Source organism: Crocodylus porosus, unplaced genomic scaffold (assembly GCF_001723895.1).
Source record: "Crocodylus porosus isolate Cpor-Errol unplaced genomic scaffold, CroPor_comp1, whole genome shotgun sequence".
NCBI lineage: Eukaryota > Metazoa > Chordata > Crocodylia > Crocodylidae > Crocodylus > Crocodylus porosus.
The window spans coordinates 12,346,338-12,369,152 of record NW_017728907.1 but is presented as its reverse complement, the minus strand read 5'-3'; positions in this window follow the sequence as shown (position 1 = coordinate 12,369,152).

Sequence of the window (22,815 nt, the reverse complement as noted above, 5' to 3'; positions counted from 1 at the left end):
AGCCTCTGAAAGAGCGCAAAGTGTAAGACCTGGCCATCTCCAAACTACAAGCCCTGATCAAAGGCACGTATTAGGACAACTTGTGTCTGTGCTCAGTTGCAGACTTAAGACAGGAACAGTCGTGGCTCTACCAGTAACCAGCCTCACTGCATAATGCTGGATGCAACCCACGTATGGAGTTAGTGGTTCAATTGCTGCAGAAAGGTAACCCTTTGGTTTGGGCTGAGAATGTATGGGCAGTGGGAAGTTTATTGTGAGCCAGGTAACTAACACAACACACTTTTCTAATACTGGCCTGTAATTCAGAGATGTATTTTGATTCTCCAGAAAGCTAGGCACCCCTGTATTGATCTGCATCTCTAGAAGAGGGTGCTTGTGGAAACTCCAGCCTACTCTCAGACAGCCGCACAGAATCAGATAGTGCTGGGTCATAGCTTGGCTAAACTCAAAGCAATTTGAAGCTAAGTGTCTTCAAAGGGGCCTTCCCTCAGCATTACAGCAGAGATATTCAAGGAAAGCAGATCATATCTCCACTGCTGGTTACACTGCTGGCCAGCAACTCCCTCTCCTTTTTCAAGGTGATAAAATATTAAGTCTGTTGTCCATAGCATAGGCCATCAGCACCTATTCAAAGTACCAAACCATGTTCCCTACAGTGTCCAGTAGATGGAGCCAGTGGATCAGGGTTTAGTCCAGCTTGAAGAACAGTTCTATTGCTTTTACTCAGCTTGGGTGCATCTAACGCAGTGGTTCTCAATCTTTTTAGACTCCAGGCACCCCTTGGAAAACCACAGAATCATAGAAAGTTAGGGTTGGAAGGGACCTCTGGAAATCATATAATCCAAACCCCTGCTCAAAGCAAGACCATCCCCAACTAAATCATCTCAGCCAAGGCTCTGTCTAGCTGGATCTTAAAAACCTGGAAGGATGGAGTTTCCACCACCTCTCTGGGTTTTCCTACTCTCCTACTGAGAAAAAGTTTCCTAATATCTAACCAAAATTTCCCTTGCTGCAACTCGAGACCATTGCTTGTTCTGTCATCTGCCACCTCTGAGAACAGTCCAGCTCCATCTTCTTTGAAACCCCCTTCAGGTAGTTGAAGGCTGCTATTAAATCCCCCTCAGCCTTCTCTTCTCTAGAATAAATAACCCCAGTTCCCTCACGCTTTTCTCACAAGTCATGTCCCCCAGCGCCCTAATCATTTTCATCACCCTCTGCTGGATGCTCTTCAATTTATTCCCATTTTTTGATGTGGGGGGCAAAAACTGAACATGTACTCCAGATGTGGCCTCACCAGTCCTGAATAAAGGGGAATAATCACTTCCCTTGCCCTGCTGGCAACACACCTACCAATGCACCCAGTATGCCATTAGCCTTCTTGGCAACAAGGGCACACTGTTGGCTTATATTCAGTTTTTTGTCCATTGTAATCCCCAGGTCCTTTCCTGCAGAGCTGCTACTTAGCCAGCCAGTCAGGGACACCCCTGCCCACTGTGGGTGAGGGAGGCCCAGGTGAGGGAGATTCCTTACCCTCCATTGAAGCTGACCCCCCGAGAGGCCGGACACCTTCAAGTCAACTGCCTCTGACAATACACCCCAGGGTACACAAGGAGCTGGCGAGCGTCATAGCCCAGTCCCTGGCATGGATCTTCGAGAACTCCTGGCACTCTGGTGAAGTGCCCGAAGACTGGTAGAAGGCCAATGTGGTGCCTATCTTCAAGAAAGGGAGGAAAGTGGATCCAGCAAACTACAGGCCCATCAGCCTGACCTCTGTCAAGGGGAAGGTCTTGGAAAAGATTATCAAAGAGACCATCCTTAACAGACTATCTGATGGCAACATCCTGAGGGATACCCAGCATGAGTTTGTTGTGGGTAGGTCTTGCTTGACCAGTCTCATTTCCTTTTACAACCAGGTGACCTAACACCTGGACAAGGGGGAAGAGATTGGTATCGTATATCTTGACTTTAAAAAAGACTTCAATCTGGTATCCAATGATCACCTCTTGGCAAAACTGGCTAACTGCAGCCTTGACCTCACCACGATCTGCTGGCTGGGGAATTGGCTCTGCAGTAGGACCCAGAGGGTGGTGGTTGACAGAAGCCAATCGTTGTGGTGCAGTGTGACCAGTGGGGTCCCTCAAGGCTCTGTCCTAAGGCCTATACTATTTAACATCTTCATCAATGATGTGGACGCTGGTTTCAGAAGTGGACTGGCCAAGTTTGCCGACAACACCAAACTCTGGGGTAAAGCATCCACACCTGAGGACAGGAGGGCAATCCAGGCAGATGACAGGCTCAAGAAATGGGTGGATAAAAACCTGATGGTGTTTAACACTGAAAAATGCAAGGTTCTCCACCTTGGGAGGAAAACCTTCAGCATCCTTATAGGATTGGCAATGCTATGCTGGTTAGCACTACAGATGAAAGGGATTTGAGGGTCATGACTGACCACAAGATGAACATGAGCCTTCAGTGTGATACTGCGGCTAGTAAAGTGACCAAAACACTGACTTGCATCCATAGATGCTTCTCAAGCAAATCCTGGGATGTCATTCTCCAGTTGTACTCAGCCTTGGGGAGGCCACAGCTGGAGTACTGCATCCAGTTTTGGGCTCCACAATTAAAAAAGGATGTGGAGAAGCTTGAGAGAGTGCAGAGAAGAGCCACACACATGATCAGAGGTCAGGAAAACAGACCTTACGATGACAGGCTGAGAGCCATGGGACTCTTCAGCCTGGAAAAGTGCAAGTTGAGGGGTGATCTGGTGGCCACCTATAAGTTTATCAGGGGTGCACATCAGGATCTGGGGGAATGTCTGTTCACCGGAGCGCCCCAAGGGATGACAAGATTGAATGGCCACAAACTCTGCTGCGACCATTTCAGGCTGGACATTAGGAAGAACGTCTTCACTGTCTGGGCCCCCAAGGTTTGGAATAGCCTGCCACCGGAGGCGGTTCAAGCACCCACTTTGAACACCTTCAAAACACATTTGGATGCTTATCTTGCTGGGAACCTATGATCCCTGCTGACTTCCTGCCCCTGGGGCAGGGGGCTGGACTCGATGATCCTCTGGGGTGCCTTCCAGCCCAAATGTCTATGAAATCTATGAAATCCCCAACATGTACTGGTACATGGGCTTGTTTTGTCCTAAATGCAGAACTTTGCATTTGGCCTTGTTGAATCTCATGAGATTCATTTTCACCCAATCCTCCAATTTGTCTAGGTCACTCTGAATCCTAGCCCTAGTTCCTGTGTGTCTACTACTCCCCCAGCTTGGTGTCATCTGCAAATTTGGTGAGGATGCACTCTATGCCATCTTCCAGGTTGTTGATGAAGATAGTAAACAAAACTGGCCCCAGGACTGACCCCGGGACACTCCACTTGATATAAGGTTTCACTCCTTTTTTGTTTACAGAAAAACAAGTTCAATTCTTCTATTGCAAAGACCTCAAAAAACCCACCACAGGTCACTTGTTTTTAACACTATGGATTCCTCTTTGAAATCTCTCGGTTTTGTGACTTATGTTTGCACACCCAACAGGGCTAACGTTGTGTGGCACCCCGTGGCACCTTTGAAAGGGTCTCAAGCCACCCCTAAGGTGCTGTTCACCCTGGTTGAGAATCACTGGTCTAACCTGTATCAATCTGTAATTTTATCTTTTATAACACACAACCTTTTCTTTTTACATGCAGTCTGGATTGCTAAAGAGTGATTCAATAAGCTGAATATGAGCCAACAGTGTGCTCTTGTTGCCAAGAAGGCTAATGGCATACTGGTCTGCATCAGTAGGTGCTCTGCCAGCAAATCGAGGGAAGTGATTATTCTCCTCTATTCGGCACTGGTGAGGCCACATCTGGAGTATTATGTCCAATTTTGGGCCCCCACTACAGAAAGGATGTGAATAAATTAGAGAGAGTCCAGTGGAGGGCAATGAATGTGGTTAGGGGCCTGGGGCACGTGACTTTTGGGGAGAGGCTGAGGGAGTTGTTTTTATTTAGTCTAGAGAAGAGAAGACTGAGGGGGTAAAATACAAGCCTTCAACTACCTGAAAGGAGGTCCCAAAGAGAATGGAGCTAGATCAGTAATCACCCGCCAGTCGATCACAATTGACTGGTCGATCGCAGAGCCTCTGACAGTCAATCTCAGTCTGGGGGGCGCTGAGCACACGTGCACATATGTGTATGTGTGTTCAGCCCCGCAGGCCAAGATACAGAGTTGCAGCTGCTCCGGGGGTGGTGCATCGCCACATGCATCCTGCTGCTGGCCTGAGCCACACTCCCAGTGGCTGGGTCGGGCCGGGTGAGTGGGAGAATCCATCTGTACACCCTGCCATGCCCCCTGCTGCTGGGTGAATGGAGCCCCAGCTGGGCCAGGGTGGTGGGAGGATCTGAGCCCAAACGGCTCATCCAGGTATGTGCGGGGGCTCCCACCACTGTATACACCCTGGCAGAGGCCCAGGGGGCACATGCCCCCCCCAATCTGTGTGTGGGGCAGAAGCAGTTGCTGCTGCACATTGGGCTTTGCACCTTGAGCCCCGCTGCAGCTGTCCTGGGAGCAGCGTGATGCCCCACATGTCCCACCGCTGGGTGGGCAGGGGGTGTGGCTCAGCCCAGCAGTGGGATGCACGTGGCATTGTGCCATTCCTGAGGCAGCTGCAGCTGGGCTCAGGGCACAAAGCCCAGAGTGAGTGGCAGCTGCCTCCGCCCCACACACAGATCGGGGGGCATGTGCCCTTGGGCTGTTGTCAGGGTATGTGTAGTGGTGAGAGCCCTCCCACACACCTGGGCTCTGATCCTCCAACCACCCAGCCCACCTGAGACCCCACTCACCCCTGGCCCTGCCTCTGCTCTATTCCCTCCCTCACCATGGGGACCTTGATTTGCCCTCCCCCACAGACTGACCTGCTGGGCAGGGGAGCGGGGGTGCAGTAGATCCTGGGTTGCACTTTAATTCAAAAAGTGATCTCGTACTTAAAAAGGTTGGAGACCACTGAGTTAGACTGTTCTCAGTAGTGACAGATGACAGAACAAGGATCAATGGACTCAAGTTGCAGCAAGGGAAGCTTAGGTTAGAAGTTAGAAAGTATTTTCTCACTAGGAGGATAGTAAAGCACTGGAACAAGCTACCCAAAGAAGCGGTGGAAGCTCCATCCTTAGAGGTTTTTAAGACCTGGCTAGGCAAAGCCAGGCTGCCAGTTATTGGCCAAGGGCGGCAGCCCAGCAGCCAATCAGGAGAGTGAGCTGGAGTGGGGAGATGCCACGATGTGCCCTGTGGGGCCGACGGTGCCCAGCACACCCCTCCCTCTCCCCCTCCCCCTCCCCTGAATAAGAAGCGAGTGCGCTGGGGTAGACGCTACTGCTGCGCCCCTGGGCGCACTCCATCCCAGCGTGTTCACCTGTGCATAATCCTGAAGACCTTTTTAACTACCCCTAGGCGTACATGTACCTCCAGTTGACAACCCCTGGCCTATGCTATGGACAACAGACTTAATGTTTTACCACCTTGAAAAAGGAGGGGGAGTTGCTGACCAGCAGTGTAACCATCAGTTGTTCTGCTGTAACCTCACGCTCCTGTAGTTACCTCCTCTCTTGTCGTTGACAGACAAAAGTAGGCCTTGACCAGGTGCCAGATTGTTGCCTGGTTTTTGGTTGTAGCTGTGTTCGTGTAAGGACATAAATGCCTGGCCTGCCAGATTGTTGTCTGGCACTTGTGCTCCTAGGTGGCTCTGCTCTGGTTTAACCTTAAGGGAGGCAGCTTTGCCCAGCAGAGAGAGTACTGGCTTGGGACCTGGAAAGAGTGGGTTTTGTTCCCCACTCTGTCACTGGCCTGCTGGATGACCCTGCATGAAACACTTCACTGCTGGGGTCTCACTGGTAAAACACTCTGAGCTGTGCGCTTGGCATCTGAATCTCCTTGTTCCTTTTCCTGTTGTAGGGCTAAGCCTGCTGCCCACACTCCTCTCAGTGACCCAGACCCTGCTTTGAACTCAGCTTCCTCTTCTATTCCCTCCCCAATTGGCAGAGAGAAGTGGTCCAGGCAGGGCCAAAGCCCACTTCCTTCCAATGCCCCCTCCCCAAACTGGCCTGTTTCTGGTAGTGGTCATAAAGGGCCCATGAAATGCCAGCTGGAGTAGTAAAGGGAGCAAAAAAGAAAGCCACATCAGGTATTGAGTGTTCAGTAGGGCTGTGAGAAGCTTCGGGTGCTGATTTGATTTGGAAAAGATTTGACCCGATTCAGTGGCCGCATCTTCAAATCCAAATCAAATCAGAGGACCAATTAAAAGTTCCAAATTGATTCGGAAAAGATTCAGAGAGCTTCAGTGATTTGGGCAGTCCCTGCCCGCTGCAGCAGGGAGCTGGACCCAGACTCTGAGTTGGTAAGTACAGGGCAGGGGAAGGGAGGCTGGAGAAGTGGGGAGAGGACCAGCCCTCATCCCCTCCCTGATCCCCCAGCCCCCTAACCCCTGCTCACACCCTCAGCCCCCCCTGCATGGCTGCCCCGCCTGCCCCAGCTTCGGCCCTTTGAGAAAAAAAGAGAAAAACTCCGAGACACTGCTCCTGCAGCAGCCTCAGGGCTTCGGGGGCTTGTACAGAGCCCCCCACGCAGCATGGGGCAGCAGAGATCTCCACCCGACCTGACCCGACACCTCCCCGCCCCGAGTAATGGTGAGTATGGGGTTTTGGGGGAGGGAGGTCCCTTAAAGGGCCAGAGCTGGGGCAGGCTGGGCAGCCATGGAGGGGCTGAGGGAGTGGGGGGGGAGGGGTGGGCTCATGCAGGGCTTCCCATCCAGCTTGGGGCACTGGGGGGCAGCAGGCATCCCTCCCCACCCAAAAGCACCCAGTGAGTGGGGGTAGCATGCAGACATTGCCAGGCTGGGCAGGGAAGGGCCTGGCTGATTTGGAAATTTGGAGATTCAGCTGCTGCTGAATCTCCACATCAGATTCAGCTGAATTGATTTGGGAGAGTGATTCAAATCACCAAATCAAATCACTGTCCCCCAAACAAGCCGAATCCGAAGCGAATACTAGACACTTCACGCAGGCCTAGTGTTCACATATACAGGGCCAGAACTTGGTCCCACACCTTTCTGCTGGTCTGTTGTCATGAAGTAGGGCTTCAGAGCTTGATGCAGGCACCCAGGGCTTCTTCTGGTGTGGGATTGCCTGGGACACATGACCCTATAGCCTGCCACCCCATCATACTCAGCCAAGCAGGGGTGGGGGGATTAGAAAGTATTTGTGTTCAAGTGATGTCTGCTGGTTAAACAGCCTCCATCAACGATAGGATCATCTTAAACCAGTCTTGAACCGTCAGTAAGCAAAATGCTGATCATCTGGTTTTAAACCCAAAAAAGTCATGTATCCCACATTACCTTTGTAAAGAAAAAGGCCATTTTTGACCCCTTTCGCCCAAAACAGAGCTCAGTTGGACATATGATCCGGTTTCCTTGAATATCTCTGCTGTAATGCTGAGGGAAGGCCCCTTTGAAGACACTTAGCTTCAAATTGCTTTGAGTTTAGCCAAGCTATGACCCAGCACTATCTGATTCTGTGCGGCTGTCTGAGAGTAGGCTGGAGTTTCCACAAGCACCCTCTTCTAGAGATGCAGATCAATACAGGGGTACCTAGCTTTCTGGAGAATCAAAATACATCTCTGAATTACAGGCCAGTATTAGAAAAGTGTGTTGTGTTAGTTACCTGGCTCACAATAAACTTCCCACTGCCCATACATTCTCAGCCCAAACCAAAGGGTTACCTTTCTGCAGCAATTGAACCACTAACTCCATACGTGGGTTGCATCCAGCATTATGCAGTGAGGCTGGTTACTGGTAGAGCCACGACTGTTCCTGTCTTAAGTCTGCAACTGAGCACAGACACAAGTTGTCCTAATACGTGCCTTTGATCAGGGCTTGTAGTTTGGAGATGGCCAGGTCTTACACTTTGCGCTCTTTCAGAGGCTACACAAGTACTACACATGGCTGACATTGCACCCCTAAGCTGGGGGAGGGTGACTTTGTTCCAAATAGAAATTTCTCACCTTCAGGATTTAGTACGGGCAATAGAAATGCACCCATGGACTATGACCTGGCATGTGTGGGACTGTGCCCTCCCTTTCCCAACAAATGCATGCAATCACTGTGAAACACACCCTCATTGTGAAATAATTCCTCAGCTGAGATTTCTAGAAGTCTCACAGCAATACACATACTGGCAAATAGAGCCAAGTGCCCCCATGGTCTGATCAGGTCTTGCACACTGCTTCTGACTAGGGCTTGAGTTATATGCAACATGTGCGTTACAGTGGGCTCTCCTGCAGTGCGGACTCAAAGGGCACGTCCACACATGCGGCCATGTGGTAGACAAAGCCTTGGCTGAAATGATCTAGTTGGAGACGGTCCTGCTTTGAGATGACTTCCAGAGGTCCCTTCCAACCCTAATTTTTTATGATTCAACAAATAGGAACTAATAGCAGTCCTTTGACTTCCTTTATGCTTTGGGAGATTCACTCAAGTGAGATGATTTTAACTTTAAGTGACCTCTATACATCCACTTGCTGTAAAACAGACAAGGTTCAGTGCTAGGTTTTGTACAGCCAGCATTTCCCAGTCACAGGGCATGTCTACTACACATGCACCATTACTGCACAGTAACTTAGGTTATGGAAGAGTAACTGAAAATTACTGTGCAGTACAGGCACGCATCTACACAAGTCCGTACTGCACAGTAACTATGGTGACTTATGCCAACTTGAGCGTAAATTTGCTACCTGCATGATGCAGGTAGCAAATTTATGCTGAAGTAGTTACTGCAGAGTAAGGCACGTGTAGATGCTTTACTATGCAGTAACCCTGTTTATGTGGACTGACTTGGGACTAACTTAAGTCCCAGGCAAGTCCACAGACAGCATTACTGCACTGTAATACCTGCATGTGTGGACACTGGCATAAAAGCTGCTTAAATGCATGTGTGGACATGCCCACAGCAATGTTCCCAAAAGAATGTGATGTCTGCACTTGAGTAAAAACATAATGAAAAGAAAAGGGAAACATAATTAGAGTTAAGGATATTCTAAGTCAGTGGTTCTCAACATTTTTAGAGTCAGAGCATCCTTCTATATTTTTTTAATTTAATGGTACCTTGATTGAGGATCACTGTTGTACTGCCTCAGCTTACCTACCTCCTTATTTAATAAGAAATGTACTTATTCTTAACATTTTCTTTTTCCCACAGTAACACAAGGCAGCTGCAGTACAGTTGTTGGCTTCTGTCCACACTCATGTTAAAAAAGAAATACCCCCACCATTCCCAGGCAGGTTGATTCTTCTGTTGCTTACACAAGAAATTCTCAATTCATTAGAATGGATTTAGTCCTGATTTACACCACTTAACTGAGATAGGAATGAATCCTAGACAGCAAGATAAAGCTTTATTCTACTTGTTCTCTTTGTGAGAGACTCCCATTGACATGAATGGGATTGTTTAGGGAGTGAAATAAAGGTAAAATGTTGAATTAAATTAATTCAAGTTGACCTAATCTGTCGTACCTTACATAACACATTTTTTTGTCTCTTGGATTTACATAAAGTAAAAGATTGTGAACTCTTTAAAAAGGTAGATTGCATTTGAGTGGGAACAAGTTTGCCATTATAATCACTGATTTTTTTTCTTTTTTCCCCATAAGCATGCAAATACCATGTGCTCTGTCAGCCTATTAGTGAGTTCCCCTGTTCTTAGGGCAGTGGTTCTCAATTGGTGTAGTGGTGCCACTGCCACCATGGTGGCCAGGTACACCTCCTGAAGATTCACACTGGGTGCATCTACATGTGCATTTATGCTGGTTTAAATCTACTGTGCAGTAAGCAGGAATAGGCCAGTATCTACACATGCAGGTATTAAAAGTGTATTAACGCTGCATGTTGACTGACTTGGGACTAAAGTTATTCCCAAGCCAGTCCACACACAGTATTCCTGTTCAGCAAGGCATCTACATGTGCATAAATTTGGTATACATTTGATACCTGTTTGCTGCAGGTATCAAATTTACATTCAAGTCAGCATAAGTAGCCATATTTACTGCATAGTACAGGTGTGCATGTATAGATGGGTGCCCATACTGCACAGTAATTTTGGTGACTGAGCAGTAAATGCACACATTATGTGCTCCTTGGGAAGTGGCTGTGGTAAGAGTGCCTGTTCTCTCCACAGCCCGACCTAGTCAAACCCCTCACATCTCTCCTGCAGACAGAAGCACATGGGATGGTTCCACTTGCCCCATGTGCCTCTGTTTTCTAGAGACATAATTTGAAGTCAGACTGGGATGGGCTATGGTCAAGGCAGGAGTTAATGCCTATAGCCACATCCCAGCATGTTTCTGCAGGAGGTGCTCAGCACAGTTCTGTCTGCAGTACCCCTGAAAGGGTCTCACAGCACCTCTGTTGAGAACCACAGTTCCAAGTTTGGTGCTAGGCGTAGCTTATGTAATTCAATGCACTGATTCAGAAGGGCTTGGGAGTTTTTTAACAATTGATCTTTTTACCCAAAATATTACTGAAAGACGAGGGATTTCTTCCCCTGCAATCCTTCAACATGGTTTGTTTACAGTATTTCAAGTTTCTTACCTGCCCTTAGCAGTGACAGCATTTGAGGTAGCATGATTAACGTTAACTAATTGTAGCCAGGATTACAGCTCTGGTCCAGCAATGCAAATAACCATGTGCTTAGCTTTGAATTCAGGAAGAGCAAGTCTTGTTGACTGCAGTCAAAGTATTCATGTGCTAAAAGGTATGCTTGTACACATTCTGTTGGACAGAAGCCTACCATTTTTACAGTACAGTTTTTTTTTGGATCCCTTTGATTTCCAAGACAACTATGAGCCAGTTTCAAAGCTAATGTAATTCAGCATAGTTTAATTGATTGCAGTGGAGCAATGCCAGGTTTTAGCGGCTGAGGATCTGGACTGACTTGCATGTTTGTTCTAGGTCACTTTCAGTGCAGTACCTGAAAATACCAGAGAATGATTTTTTTTCCTGAAATGCAGTTAATTTATCTACTCTCTAGGAAATTCCAGACACAGAGAAGACTTCTTGAAAAACAGATTAAACTGATTTAGAGACTGTTCCAGCGCAAGTACATTTGGACACAGTAGGTTTTAGTGGGAGGAAACTTGCCCTACTCAAGAGATATATACGTTATACAGACTGTAAGAGGGGCATGCAGCAGGAGAGAAGAAAGGCACAGCTGAGTCACTTGTAGCAGTGAAGGTCTAGGTTACCTAGTATTAGCTGGTGAGATCTTTGAAAAGCCGCTCAAAAAGTATCAAAACTTGAATCAAACCAAAACATGCCAAGTAAGATCATTATTACAGCCACAGCAAGCTGCTATTGAATACTTCTTGAGCTAAAAGCACCAATCTGTGAAGGGCTGCTGGTGGTGGGAACATGGCATAGTGGTAGTTCGGGTGTGAAATGAAGGAAAGGTCATTTTTATTTGTTGGCGGGATCCTCAGTGAGTTTGAATTTAACAGTGGAAACACGTGTTCTTAAGAGGAAAGGTTGGAAGAACTGGGTAATTTAGTGCAGATAAAAGAATTCTGGAAGGGGGATTTGGGAACAGTCTTCAAACACAAAAATGGTTATAAGGAGGATCAATTTTTCTCTGTGTCTATATGGGACAGGGCAAGTAGCCTTGGGCTTGAATTGCAACAAGAGAGATTTAGGTTGGGTATTAGAAGGAACTTTCTAGCTTTGAGGATGGTTAAGCCCTGGAACAGATCATCTAGAGAGACCATGGAAATTCCATCACTGCAAGTGTCTAAGCAGATATTAGATAAACGTTTAGTTGAGGTGGTTCAGTCAAGGATGCTCGTGTCTGGAGCTGGAAGTTGCGCTAGATGGCCTTTTGAGGCTCCCTTCCAGGCCTATTTCTCTAGATCCTGGGGGCATCTACATCAGACATTTACTGTAGAGCTGACTAATTAACTCTGCAGTAAATGTTTCAACATCTACATGTATGCCCCTATTAAGGCACAGGAAGCTAATAAACTCCAGAGCAGGGTAATAGTTGTAAATACAAGTACTAGCTGTGGAGTTTTTCGTGTGCAGCAGCACACACGTAGACACTGACCCAGCTGCTGGGATACAAGGGGGCTTCAGTGTGGGGGTTGCCTGCTGGCTAGCCCCACACTGAAGCTCCCCCGTACCCCAGCCAGGTCCTCCTCAGCACACTGAGCCTGACCAGAGCAGCCCTAGGCTGGCAAGTTGACAATCCAGGTCCCCTGCCAGCAGAGGCTGCTCCAACCTGGATCAATGTGCTGCAATCTGGGCACTCATGTAAACAGGGTGTCTATGAGCTTCCCAAAGCAGTAAGCTCCCAAGCTTATTGCTGCTAATTAATGGCACATGTAGATGCCCCCTCTATAATCAAGCTAGCTCCAGTCACTGGTGAAGGTGAGATTAGAACCCAGTTCTCAGCAGCCCAGTCCCCCTGGCTCTAACAAGCCAATACTGTCCTCTGACCTCTGCACGCACCAAAAGGCAACATATGCAGTTCTATTAGTCTGAGAGGGAATCTGATTAGTAATGCTTTTGTCTCCTGGGGAAAAAATATCATCCGTATTGGTGAGTGGGTGGTTCATAGATAAGCCAAAGCAAGTCCTTTCTGCTGATTGGAACTGAAGACTCCCTCCTCTCACAGGGAGAATACTACTCAATGGCAGCTTACAAAGGTCTGGTAAAGAATAAGCACAAAATATGTTGGCCCAGTCACTGTCCTTTCAGCTGAGAATAGAGCTTGAGAACCCTGTCTCTTAGGCCAACCTTTGGCATAAAACCTTTCCCATGTGTGCACTTGAATTCAGAACCAAACCATGCTTCATCTGAAGTTGTTTAAGAGCACACATCTCTTTCCCCTCTGCCACTTAACCTCCCTTGCCCAAACAAAATAGCCACCATCAGGACTGCCACACAGAGAAAGCACTTTTCCTTAGCAGCTGCTGCTCAGCAAGCAACCATCTTCAAGGAGCTGGCCACAAGAATTCCAACCCCATCCCCATCCCAAAGAGAATTTTATCTTATTTTTGACAGTAGACATTCATCCAGCACTTATCTAAATCATATTCCATGTACTATCTACCTGTCCAGCCCATGGATGTATTTGTATGCATCTGGAATTCTTCACCATCTTCTCTGAAATTTACTGGCCCCCAAAATTCATGACAGCACCAGCCTTTACGAACTTCTTGTCTAATTTCTTCTCCATTCATAAATTCCAAAAAAAAAAATAACCATGTCAAAGAGGAATTAAGGGTGAAAGAAAATAGGAGTAATGTAAATGGTAATACATGTTAAAAGCCAAACTGGATGAGTAAAAGTTGAGATTGCACTTAGAAGAGATTTAGATGTTTTATGGTCTGGAAATGAAACAACTTTAACTCTGCTCCCTAGACCCACAGTACACTTATGCTGAAGGCATTTCGTTGTGTATAGCCCCAAACATAGGGGCGTATCATATTCCCCCTCCCACCCTCATTGGAGTCACCACAAGGCAGAGTTGAGGTTATTTCAATGTCTTAAACTTCTGTCTATCCTGGCAAGGATCTTGTCCATTAGATGTGAAGAGTTACCTCAAAAGTGCAATGTCCCTGTGCCTATCACAGCCACCATCTGGGTGAACCATCTCTCAAAGCCAAGCTGTTAGAGCAAGGGGCATGCACCATTTCCCTGCTCCACACCCACTACAAACTGACATCCAGGAATCTCTTTTGGAGAGGAATTTCTTAAGAAACAGCCTCTCAGAAGCTGGCTAGCAGTCAAAAGGTCTCAAAAGCTGCCTGGGTTCATATGAGCTGCAGGTGCCCAAAGATACAGTCAGCTCCTTAGCCTAATGAGCTTGCTTAATTGTTCATGAGAGCAGCTTGTGATACAGCTGTGGCATTAATGGGGAAACCATGCATACATACATGTCTTATGCTCTGGGCAGGCTCCCACACTGTGTGTTCAATGTGGTACAAAGGGCAGGGTAGAGGAGGTGGGCTGGATCACATGTCATGGCTGCTCATGGAATGGAGTGTCTTTATGTGCACTAAGCCCACTCTGGGAAGCCTGGGCCCCCAAACTGAACCCTAGGAAAATAAATCTGAAATCAAGGGTTATCACAAACCTATGGATCAATGACATCTGGAAATGCATTGGGCCCTACAGGCTTTTTTTCCCCCTTTACAGCTCCAGGTTGAAAGCCAAAGAGCAAGACTTAGTAGTGCAAATCTCCCTGGTTGAGTTTATGTCTTTGGCGAGGTGCCAGGGAGTGAAATCTAGCAAGCTAGAATTGCCAGCATAATGAGCATTAGAGCTACTGTTGGGATGGCATTTAATCAGCATAACCCCTTGAGGCAAGGTAAACATGCCCACATTGCATTGCCTTGCCTGTTTTGTTAGGTAATACAGTTGCATCCTGCTGTTCTGCAAATCATTTCCTCCCCTCTGCCTCCTGGTCCTCTGGCAGACATCAGAGATAAGGAACTAAAACAGGGCAGGAGAAAGGGGCAAATGGCAGGAGCTATTAAATGCTCACGAGACAGCATCCTGGAGTCAAGGCTTTCTACATGGGAGCCTAGCATGCAGCAGAAAGAAACAAAAGCAGGAGCAGAAGGGAGGAAGTGTGGGTTGATCATCAAGATGGAAGTCTTTGAGATTGTGTGGCAAGTTAAAAAAAAAACAAAAAACACAAAGCAAAATAAGCTATGCATATTCAACAATATGCAAATCAGGCCACTGGGTTATTTGTATGAGGTCTATAGATTTCTGGAGCTTCTATTTTCATGTGCACCAGATTTGACTCAACAATTTTTATCTCTCTTTCATTCCTCGGGTACAGCAAGGAGTCAAGTCATATCCCATTGAGGCTGAGACGCAGCTTACACATCCCCCAAGCTGTTGTTTGTACTCCTAAATATGCTGGCTAGCACTTTTAGTCTCTGCTCAGCCCCATCTGTGGCTCTAGTTTCATCAGCTATGCTGTCATAAGTGATTCATCAGAACCAGGAGATAGCCCAGAAGACATTTTGTAGAGATGGAGCCTTTCAACCCTCTTGCTGCTGCCCCAGGCTCTTAGTACTGCTTGTGTATGTCTCCAGAGTCTTCCCAGCTCAGGTGACTAAAAGCCATCAGACCTGGCTTACAACAGGCTCATACCACTGTCATTTGAGATTAGAGAACAGATCCAAATCTGGGGAGATGCTGACTATCCAAATGGCAGAGGACATGGTCCAGATCCCACAGGAAAGTTAGTCTTGACACGGGGGGAAAGAAGGCAGTCCCCCAGTTGAAGGTGATAGGTGTGAAATCTTAGGGGGCTGCCTCAGTAGATGTCAGCACACCTCACTGGGGAACTGTCCCAGAACTGAGAGATCAATTGCCTGGCAGGGAAGAGTGACCTTCCTGTAGCCCACCAAGGCACTGCTCACCCTGCTTCGGTTTCTCTCTGGATGTTCAGGAGTCAGCAGACAACTCCAGCAGGGTCTAGCACTGTGGTGACATATCCCTCTAGCCAAGTCATGCCAATGTCCTGTCCCTTGGAGGGAGGTGCAAGATCCAACACTAGATGCAATGAAACCTAAAGGAGTGTCATCCATCCTGACTGGACCCAGCTCCTGAGGTGACAGCTCTCTAGTCTTGCTGCTCCAAATGTGCCTTCCCTGTCAGGAGACTCGATAGAGAGCCATCTTTTCCTCTCAGCACCCCCTGGCCAACCCTCAGGGCCAGGAACTGAAAAAGTCCCTAAAGAACAAGCCTGTACAAGACCTCAAACAGCTTCTCTTCCCTAGCTGGGCTTGCCAGCCTTCCCTGCTGGGTCTAATCACCAAAGAGGGCCATTCAATTCCTAGCTGATGAGAATCAGATGGTGTGAGGGTAACTAACTTGTAAGAGGAGGAGAGGCTTAAGTCCAGCTCCCTGTAAGGGGCCAACCAGCATGTGGCAGGGGGGTCAGTATGCCCTAGATTTCAGGGCAGATCCATGGGCACTGGAGGAGGAGGTGCCAGCTAACAGTGCGACTCAGTTTGGAGGGCCACAGCCCTAGCAGGGAGAAGCTGGCCTGGATCTCCAAGAGGAAATTGCCATGGTCCGTGTTGTGAAGGGAAGGTGGAAGAGATATTCAAGGTGATGACCTGTGTCCTTCAGGAACAACAGCATCCACCCAGCTGCAGAGGGAAAGAGTCGGTGTCAAGCTCTGAGATGGAATCAGGACCTCCCAGCCCCCCAAGGAAGGACATCTCTGGTCGGTGCCAGATACAGGGTCCAACCAGTAGCCCTGTGCCCCAGCCCTCTTCTGTGGGTGCCTGAGAAAGGGGGTTGGGAAGCAGTAATAGCCTCCCTGACATCCCTACCCCAAATGAGAAGACAGATCCTCCATTAACCAAAGGCAGGCTGAGTTTAACCTACTGTCTCCAGAGCATTTGAAAACAGTAGTGATGGTATCATGTTCAAAACTGGGAATGGCAACAGGGACCAGCAGGACTCTGGTTTAGGGCTGACTCCTCCAACTTTCCCAAGCAAGACTCACTCAAGACTCATACAAGGGTCAGGAAGGACTCTCACCAAGCTCTGGTATCTTCTCAGTGTTGCTAGGAACAGGAGTTTGTTTTCCTAGTGTAACCACACTCTGCCTCTGCACCTCAGCATATTATAGCATAGGGGTGGCCAGCCTGCAGCATGCTACCACAAGTGGAACAGGCAGCATCTGTGTGTGGCATGCGACAGATCTGAGAGGGACCAGGCAGGACAATGGCAGAGGGCAGGAAGCTGAAAGCAGAGCAACAGATTGGATTATGGAAGGGAATTGGAGTGGCACTCATAGACTGTGTAGGGCTAATCTGTAGTCTGCCAGAAATTTTGTGTCCCCATCCCCACTGCATTTCAATAGTGTACAGGAAGCCATCAGCATTTAGAGCACGCTCTCAGACCACAGTCTGCCATCAGGAAAGACTTACATTCCTTTGTGATATGGGATGTCACCTTTGATTTGTTCTACAACTTCAGACCTTCCTCATAGCTCCAAGACAGGTCTCAAAGCTCTCTTGAGACTTGAGCCCTGCTCCTTCATTGCCTATTTCCTATTCCACAGCTATCCCCTTCCTCTTGGAGGTGACCTAAGGCTTATTCTTCCAGCCGGGGGGGCACTGCTAACATAGCAGGATAATGAGGCACTCAAGGCTCAAACTGCAGCACAGCTCCCTGTTGTAACTCATGGTGCTTTGCAGGAAGCAACATGAGTTATAGCAATCCATGGGACCCAATAGAAGTACACTGTTGAGTCCCAGGGCTGGGAATCCAGCTGCTGGCTGCAAGCCTGTGGCCAGTTTCCCCTAGCAATGCCCCTCCTCCCTCCCAGCTCTGACACTGTTTTCAGACTGGGAGCGGGGGAAGGGAGTGGAGGGAGCTAGTTCTAGGGGTTACTCAGAAAGGACCCCCTAGAGGGTGGTATCAGTGGACTGGAGCCTTCCCCTCCCCCACCCCCGCCATCTCAGGCGAACTCCTGTACACCTGCCCCACCCTCTAGTACCAACTGAAAAAAACCCAAACCAAACTCCCTCTTCTCCCTTCCCCCTTCACATTCTAAAAACAGCATCGGGGCTGACAGGCAGCACAGACAGAAGTTACTGAAGCCACTCCATTTTGGAGCATCTTCATCTGAACCCTCATGCAATGACAGTTCAGATTTTTGTGGGATCGGGACCTTTTAAAGCACTCTGCACCTGTGCACTTCTGTTTGGTCACAGCTGTAGAGTGCTTTCAGGGGCCACATCAGGCAAAAACTGTCACTTCAGTCTGCATCTTCAATGGGAGGGGATTCCCATCACCTATTCTGTTTGTACTGTGCCTAGCACAATGGGGTCATGGTCCATACCTCATAAGGATTTATTGTATGTATTGTGGTAGCACATCATTGTGTTCCATGTCCCAAAGCTTTGCCAGGCTGGATACTGAGGGAGATGCATTCCTGTAGAGCCACTTGATTACTAAGGAAGGTTTTAACTAGGGAAAGGTGAAGAAATCTACACTCAAGAACAAGCAATATATCTTGCTAAGCACAAGAGCATTTCTAGGACTATGGCTCTCAAAGCCCATAGTTGATGGTATGCTTTGGTCTGGTATGTCAGGAGGTTGGCAGGCAGCTTTTTCTGGCCCAGGTGACATTATAAGCACAGTCAGCCTGTTTGCCTACACTGTCTCTCTGGTATGATTAGGATTAATTTTCCAGATTCAGAAACAACCACGCTTAAGTCCCTATTAAACCACACACTGACTCTATGGATACTGCATGGACAACAGGCCCTAAATGTGAATGTCTGCAGTGGCTGAACAACTCACTCAAGGCTGAAGAAAATTCCAGAGAATTCCTCCAGGAGGGGAAAAGATCTGGAATTATCCCAGGTAAGCAAATCAAGAGCTAACAAAAGCCAAGAACAGTAACCTTGGCCACATGCATCATTTCTGGCATGTGGAAGGAACCCAGCTCCTGTGCTTTGCAAAACAGTGACAACCTGATGACTTGCAGCCTTGATTACTCTGGAAAGGAAGCAGGTCCACTGCCAGCTTTTATTTACTGGGCTGACGTCATTCAGGGAAGATGTCTTCTGCACTAATGCACCTCTGCAGCTTATTGCAATACAGGAAAAAGGCTGGCAGTTAGTCACCTCTGTCTGGCATTCTGCTGCTCAGTAGTTCCAGGGTCTCTGAACTGCAATGTAAGCTCAAGAGTCTGCAAAGCAACTCCCCCAGAGCAGGTAACTATCATACCCAGCTCACACTACAGTATGGGGCTGAGGGTCTTAAACTCATTTACAATAAATGTGAGGCAGGAGGAGAAAAATCAAGAAGACACACATCAGCATAAGAAAAGACCTGAATTTACATGGTGTAGGTAACACCAGGGGAGCTCATGGACTCACATTAGCCCCTCTTTCCAAACTCAGTCCAGTAGGGAGCAGGTACCAAGCTCCCAGTCTGGAGAAAACTCTGACCTGAAAGGCCTTCCTAAGCAGGCAGAAGAACAACTTTATTGTCCCTTGGCTCCACCTAACTTTGGCTCCTTAGCTTCATTATCCCAGGCAGTTTCCTGCACAGACAGAAGTTACAATTTTCACCTGATCTGGCCCCTGAAAGCACTCTACAGCTGTGACCAAACAAGTGCACAGCTCTTTAAAAGGGCCTGATCCCATATATGAACCCTCATTGCTTGAGGATTCAGATGAAGGTGCTCCCAAGTAGAGCACCCTTTGTAACTTGTGTTTGCATGTACTGGGAGCTGTTTCCAGAATGGGGGTGGGGGAGCAGAGGGAGCTTATTCTGGGAGTTGCCCAGCTAGTGCTAGAGTGTGGGGGCATGGATTGCAGCCTCTATTCTACCTCAGGGGGGCTCCAATTCACCCTCCTACCCTGCAGCACTGGCTGGGCAACCCCCAGAACAAGCTCCCTCTGCTCCCTTTCCCCCCTCCCAGCCTTGGTGCTGATTTCAAAATGGGAGAGGGGAGGGACATTACTAGGGGAGAGAGGCTGCAGGATCATATCTTCTCTAAACAGCAGCTCAATCTTCCAACCCCTAGGATTTAATGGTGAACATCTGTTGGGTGGAGGGGAGGTCAAGATCATTGCAACTCATGGCGCTTTCTACAAAGCACCATGACTTACAACAAGGAGCTGCTCTTCTCTCTGTGCCTTGGTGTGCACTCTCCTTTATCCAGTTGCCCCACTAGCCTTCTCTGGCCAGGAGGAAGGTCACAGGCACCATCTGCATCCACTCACCAATATATTACTGAGGTCCTGGTTCTGGTTCTGCTTGTTGCAACACAGAGACCCCTCTGTCCACACAGGGCCCACACATCATGGCCAAATTCAAACCTAGATAACTGCATAATGCCCACTTTAAAAATTACCCTGTGGGACTCTTTCCACTTTGGGCTTTTGTGTTCTACTCCAAAGATAGCTGCATTTCACCAGTGAGTAAAGGGATTATAAAGTGATTTATCTTGCTAGATTTCTGGGCTGGGCTCCCCCTTGAAGGTGGTCAGTCCTCTCAACTCCCATGGGGAAAGGCAGGGAAACCCCAACTTCCTAAGTCTCAGTGACCTACCAGGTTGAGAGGCACTGCAATAAATGCAGGATGGATGGGAACTGAAACCTCTGCTCAGCTACGCTTGAAGTGCCCTGCCATTTCCTTGCAACCTGCTCTATTCCCAGCATGGCTCTTTAACAGCATTGGGTGGGAAATTGGAGGTAGCCTTTTCTTTCACAACAAAGCACCCCAGCCTTTGCTGTGCATAGGCACAAAGCAATGAAGCAGTGCTCCCTGACTCCAAGGATTTGTGCTAGGTAGGGAGTGTGACTACATCTGTCACACCACAGCTAGAATCAATAGCTTTCCAAGCCCTGGGCATTTCCCATTTTAATCATGTTAGGGAAGGTGGAGCAGGGATTCATATTTCATTACAGCTCCTCATTTCAGCTTCGTTATGAACTACTTGGTATCATTTGGGATGAGATCACTTGCTTCTGATTTGCCCATTCTCCAAGTGGATGTTAGGACAGAGTGCTAGGCCTCACATCCTCTCACCATGTTGCAGGGTGTTAACTGGATTATTACAAGACAGTAATGATCTATATGTCCTCCATTAGCAGACCCACCCAATCCATATTTCATAGTTGGTAGGGTAGGAAGGGACCTAAGCAGATCATCAAGTCCAACCCCCTGCCATGGCAGGAAAGAATGCAGGGGTCAAATGACCCCAGCTAGGTGATTATCTGGCCTCTTTTATTACGGCTGTGTGAAACTTCAGTCCCTGATTCGATTCAGTAAAGATTCGGCCCAATTCGGTGGCTGAATCTCTGAATCCAAATCAAATCAGAGGACTCTTTAATCTCTCCAAATCGAGTCAGAACCCTCCAAATCGATTTGGAGAGACTCAGAAAGATTCAGACATAGAGACAGCTTTAAGTGTTTTTTCTACATACCTCTAGGTAGCAGGTGGCTCATGAGTACTGTGATGTTGGGGTACATCCCACAGAAGCATGGGGGGCTCCCCAGCATGGTCAGGAGCAGACCCAGAAGTGGACCAGAAGCACATCCAGTCCACTTCTGGGTCCATTGGGGAGCATGCTGGGGGGCCCCCCTGCACCCCGCCAGCTCAGTGACTGGTGCCTCCTGGGTCAGGGAGGCACCCAGTTTCCCCCCCATGGCTGATTGCCGAGCAGGGGGTTAGGGGGGCCCCCAGCATACTACCCAGTAGACCTGGAAGTGGACTGGAAGTACTTCCAGTCCACTTCCGGGTTTGCCGCCAAGCAAGTGGAGGGTCCCCTCTCACACTCCTGTGGAATGCTCCATCCACCCCAGCATTGCAGCGTTCACAGGCTGTGCTGGTAACTCAAGGTATGTAGAAAAAAAACATTTAAAGCTGTGTCTATGTCTGAATCACTGATTCCCCTAATCAGCATCGAATCTTCAGATCTGGATTCAACCAAATCGAATCAGGGACAGTGATCTGAATCAATTAATTGAATCACTGTCCCTGATTCGGGCCAAATCCGAATCAAATAGGGCCCGGTTCACACACACCTAATATTTATCCTACAGAGCCACTTTCAATTTCTACCCACCTAGTACAGCTGGCCAAGGAATTAAATTTTATTCCTTAGAATATTTATTTCTGAAATTTTCAGCAAAGAGAAAAATCCCATAGAAATTTACATTCCCTCAAAAGGAAAATAAAATAATAATTTAAAAAAACTTGTAAAAAGTATTTCAGCTAGCTTCCCTATTTTTCTAGGTTCTCAAGTTAATGTCTAACACCATTGTATTCAAGTGCCACCCATCACTTTTACTTCTTTGTGTGCATTTGATGTGATTACTAGCAAAAGGTTAGTCAAAAGAAATGAGTTTGGCATTTAATTCTATATTTGTGATGTTAGCATTCATTCTTGTGCCATACAGCCAAGAGTTCCACTGTTCCAAAGGAAGTCTGCTCTAGAAGGAGCATATGATCTTGAAGGCAGAGGCAGTCTGAGGCAATGAGAGCTCCAACCCCCACATTCAAAGCTAGCTCTCTCCTCCACATAATAAACCATAGGCACTCAGGTGATCTTAGACCCATGAGATAGAGCCCCATCCTTTTGCTATATGCCCATGCACAGCACCTAGCACCAGGATACACCAACCCCTTAGTGAGGCATATCTGCTATATTAATAATTGATAGACAACTAAAAGGCCAAGACTGAAACTGGTTCTTGGGCTTTGCAGACCTAGGCGTCTGCCATGTGGACTAATGTGAGATCATACTTGGAGACCCTTAAAACTCTGGATGCCCTGGAAAGGTTTGAAGAGGGGGAGCTACTTGAGCAAGGAGCTCTTCAAGACTGAGGCCAGATCCTCAAAGATATTCTGCCATCTAGGTACCTTTGAGGAGCCAAGTCTGAAACCTCTGCCTCTTCTCTCACTCTTCTCCAGTCAGCAAACACTGTCCCAATGCACTGAAGCCAGGAACTAGAAGACAGAAATCCTGGGGTTTAGTCCAATTTCTGCCACTGATATTGCTGGGTGGCCTCGGGCAAGTTACCAATCACCTCCATGCCTCAGTTTCCCCATTTATAAAAATGGGAGGTGATGATAATATATCCTTATCACACCACAGCATTATGAGTCTTAATTCAGTAGTGGGACAAATGCTTTGAGAATCTGGGATGGAAGTGTCTACAGAAGCCTGTGAAGTCCTATCCATAACAGTAATACATCATGGGGCATCAGCTTCTAGCTTTCCCTGAGTTACAC